Below are 4,927 nucleotides of genomic sequence, written 5' to 3'. Positions count from 1 at the left end.
CAGATACTTCCCTAAAAATTAAAGTAAACTTTTCTTCAATAATACATTAAAACATTATATGAAGACTGAATTTTAGAATTAGTGTAATCTGAAATGTTTCAATCTATGACTTATGGCAGGAATGAAAATAGGTTCAACTTTGTCTAAATAGGTTGGACCTGTTTACAAAATTAAAAATTAATTCGTCTATTATTTATTAAAAACTTTGTTTGGTCCAAGGAGTAAGATAGAATACATTTTTATACTTAAGATTAGGAGATCTCTAATCCTAAGAGAATGCGAACAAGTTGTACCTAATCGGTTATTGGAAATTTGGGAAAAATAAGTTAACGTGTCCTTTAGATATCCGATTGAGTTCTAAGTGTGGAGAGGCTGGATGCTTTTTTTTTTTTTTTAACTGTATTTTTTTCAACATTTGATATACTGATTGAAGTTGTGTCCAGTATTGCGCACAAAAGTAATGATGCGATTAATAATCATGTCCACACTTTTAGAACTCTCCAGACTCGGTACTTGATGCTTGACCACTAAAGAAGTGAATGAAACCTCTTTCAAAGGGAAAACCAACTAAAAGAATAAGTGAGAAAATATAAAATCTTATAAAGCAAAACCAAAATTTGATACTAAAAAAATGAATGTTCAATTCAGAGATCTGTACATTTGGCCAAAAGTAGCGGCAAGTAATGTTCCTACTCTATTTTTTTTTATTTTGAGTAAAAAAATTGGCATGCAAAGACATCACAATAAGGACTGGAATTCCAATTAGGTTAACACCCTAGCCATTATTTATCATTTGAAGCACAGCCGAATATCATTAATAATAAAGAAGATTACAAAGCATGTATGGGATGACAAACCAAATCCATGAACAGTTATTTGATCCTAAAGTTTGGGAGATCAGCATATATAATTCTGGAAAAGTTCTCCACTAATCAATTACAAGAATCGACAAACTTGGATGAAATGTAATCCTCATGATCTGATGAATATGGAACAAACAATGCTGCAATTCCAATGGTCTTTGCTTAGTCTGCTACATGTAGTCCGCATGCACGATCCAGCCACGGGTTTTGAACATCCTCTTGCTTCACCTCACACAATCTTTCCTGAAATAAAATAAAAAAACATAGGCTACAACAGTAACTATTTCCTAAAAAAAATCAAACAATAAGAAAATGCTTAAAGATGCAAAAAGGTCTGAAATTTCATTATCTTAACTATACAATCAACGTAACCAAGCAATGGGAGATAAAGAACACATTCTCTGAACTATTGGAACATGACTAACTCGGAGAGTCCCTAGTGTAAAGAGTAATTGAGTCAAGACATTCAGATATTGCGTCAGATAATTAATTAAGGTTATTCTTTTCACTTTTTACCCTAAGTTTCCCGCACAATCGTGCATGGATCTTCCACTCCTCACACTTGGTTTCAAAAGAGTGCCTGTATTAGAATTATTATTTGTATACTAACATTTCCCCAGTAGCCAATAAATCTCAAAGGAGTGTATATATATACTGTGCATTTTTCCCAGTAACCGATGACCTCAAAGGAGTGTTTAGACATATCTCAAAGTTTTTCAAGTTAACAACATACTGCGCATTTCTCCAGTAGTCAAAAAGTCTCAAAGGTACTAAAAGCTTTTTTCTCCAGTAACCTATTGACCTCAAAGGGGTGCTTTTGACACAAATAATACTCCTAAGACAGACAATTCTCCAGTAACTAAGTGCAGTGAGTGTCACCATGGAAACCTAAGATTTAACATTTTTTTTAGGTCGCTTAGTAATCTTCCCCAAATACCCTAATGTCAAGACTCAATTGTGTAGTGTGTGAAGAGACCCAACAAGAAGTCATGAAAAAAAATAGTACCAACAAATGTGCTCAATACACGCCATTACATAGAAGTAGTGGGATGACAAACCAAATCCATGAACAGTTATTTGATCCTAAAAGTTGATGGTGTGTATTGAGCACATATAATAAAACTATAGAAAAATGATAACCCTGAAAATTGATCTCCCTATCTTTTGCAAGAAAGTAATGATAGAACACACTTTTATAACTCTAGACTCACTAATTGATATATACTTGACGCTAGCAAAGAAGTGAATGAAACCTATTTCTTTAAAAGAAAATACATAGAAAAACTTATAGATGGTGATTGGTAGGGAATTCTTTTAAATTTCTTGGAAATCTTGGATTAAAAATGTTAAACTCTTATGTTTGGAATAAAATTTTTAAAAATAATTCACAGAAATATGAATTTCTATGAATTAATCTAAGTTTCAAGCTAAAACTTTTTCATGAAAAGAGTGAAAATTTAAGATTTTCATGAAGGGATAATTTTTTTTTATAATTATGTCTCTTAATTTAAAAAATATTTTAGACATACCAACAATTTCAAGAAATTAAAACATGATTAATTTTCAAGAAAAATAATTCCAAAAATAATAGATGATTCCAAACAAAATGCTTATAAAATGAAGGAAATTTAAAACATTGATATAAAAAGAATCTGTGTACACTACTCCTATTCCTACTGAATTCAGACCTAATGAAATACAAAAACAAATTAAAGAAGGGGATGGAATGTGATCCATACTTGGTAACGGCTGCGGCAATGGGTTCTTGATGAAAGGGTGATTCAAAAGCATGTGAGCAGTCCACCTCTTGTTTGGATCCTTAACAAGACACTTGTCAAGAAAATCCTTCCCTTGTGATAACTCTTGTGGAATCTCGGGCAATTCTTCTCCTATCCCAATTCCATTCATCAACGTCCAAGTATTCTCGCAGCTTCCAACGTACCCGCGTGTTCTCCTGTGATCATTTCCACGATGGTGCAGCCCAAAGCCCATATATCTACCGGCGACTCGTACACGTTATCGGTCAGCGATTCCGGTGACATATACATCGGCGTGCCCCTGCACACGTACTCTCTATTTATCTCCCCTCTCCTCTTCGCCAGCCCCAAATCCGCGATCTTAACAACACCATTGTCGAAGACAAGAATGTTCTGAGGCTTCACATCGCAGTGGACGTAGCCCTTGGAGTGAATGTGCTTCAGACCCTCCAAGATGGATTTTGTGCGTCGTCGAACGTAAGCCTCCGGGAACCTCCCGCCGTACTTTCTGAGTTGATCGGCGAGGGAACCGCCCGCGGCGTATTCGAGAAAAACGTTGTAGTATCTCTTGCCGTTTTCGACGGTGCAATCGTTTCCGTAACATTTAATGATGTTTGGGGAAGGTCCAAGAATGTCGAGGACGTCCTTCTCGGTTTTGAGCGAATACGAGGTTAGGAAAAGGGAGGATTTGACGGCGGTGGGTGAAGGAAAATTATGCGTGGAAGGGTTTGTTGGTATGGCTATGTTGACGGTGGCGGAGCTGCCACTACCAAGAGACTCTCCGCGAACCCAATTCTTCTTCATGGACGACGACGACATGGTTGTGTTGTGTTTGGGTTACGAAAGCTGTGTGATCGATGAATGATGCATTGATCGATTGGCGCTTCTCTCTTTTAAAGAAGAATTAAAGATAACACTAGTGAATTATCTAAAGTTTATTTGATTGTGAATCTTGCATGTTTGAAATTTGAAATTGAATTCATCTTATTTTTGAAAGGAACAGCATTTCAAACACCTCTCGTGGTGTGATACTGTGATGTGAGTTTGTGTTTGTGTTAGTAAAATTGGCGGGAAGCACGTGATAGGTATAGTTAAAGGATGTTTGCCGCGCTTCCTGATTATTGCGCTGTTGTATCGTACACCTGTCCTCATCGTACTCGTTTAGTTATTTTCATTGTTTTCTTCTAAAATAATCATCTCTTAAAATAGTATTTTATTTTTCTTATTCAGATTATGGAGGGATAAATATAAGTCAACAACAAAAATTTATCTGTCTTTTCATTCTTTTTCTAAGATAAATTTCTAATTTTTTTCAAACTCCTTTGAATTATTTTTATATATTTTTTCTAATATCTATTGACATATATATTTATTAAAATCAAAACTAAATAATTGATAACATATTAAAAATCTAAAATAATAACAAAATTACTCTTATAAATTATAAAATATGAATTTTAAACCCACGCAAGGCACGAGACACAATAGCATAATAATAAAATTAATATACAATTCAATACATAATAGATAAATTACAAAAATATATTAATTTTAGTATATGAAAACACAATAGCGAAATAAAAATGCGGACACACATATACGACAACTTCTTTTTTCCATTAATTGTTGTAATAAGGGTTGAAACATGTAATATCCTCATATAGATCCAAGCGAGTTTACGAATTGAAGAGTTAAGACAATATTTTTAACCAACATTTCAATTTCAGTTTTTTTTTTCTCTAAACTCTTTTACTTTTTTCAATCTCCATTTTTTCTCAAAATCTTACTTTTTCCAATTTTCATTTATTCTAAAAAAATTTAGTATTTCAATCTCTAGTTCTTATTATTATTAGAATTACTATCAAAATTATTATCGAAATTTTTATTAGAACTATTATCAAAATACTATTAGGATTATCATTGGAATCCATATTATCAAAACTCATGACTTTGTTGTTTATAATTTATTTCAATGACTAATCTTTGATATTGATAGAAGTTTAACTCACAAACCCATGATGGAGAGCCTACCAGGAGGATAAGAGGTCTCCAAAGGAAAAATTGTTTCCTTCTTCAAATATATCTATGGGGCACAAACATAATTATATGTCTCTAGAACTATTTTCAACATTTTAAAAGTAAAAGCTTAATTCAAACAATGTAGGCCAGTGCTTTTTGTTAACACTTCGGGCCAACACATAAATATTTTTCTCAAGGTAAACAACAATCAAGTTATTGCATAATTCACAACTCACAACACAAGTATTCTCACATTAAGTATTAATCACATACTTATTCACAATCATA

The 4,927-nt window shown here is 33.2% G+C and overlaps 1 pseudogene; it reads right to left on the bottom strand.

The window, feature by feature from the left end:
• Positions 1-1,025: 1,025 nt before the first annotated feature.
• Positions 1,026-3,439, bottom strand: LOC100810902 (mitogen-activated protein kinase kinase kinase 20-like; annotated as a pseudogene).
• Positions 3,440-4,927: the final 1,488 nt, after the last annotated feature.

Source organism: Glycine max, chromosome 11 (genome assembly GCF_000004515.6).
Source record: "Glycine max cultivar Williams 82 chromosome 11, Glycine_max_v4.0, whole genome shotgun sequence".
Classification (NCBI taxonomy): Eukaryota; Viridiplantae; Streptophyta; class Magnoliopsida; order Fabales; family Fabaceae; genus Glycine; species Glycine max.
This window is presented reverse-complemented; position numbering and strand designations above follow the sequence as displayed.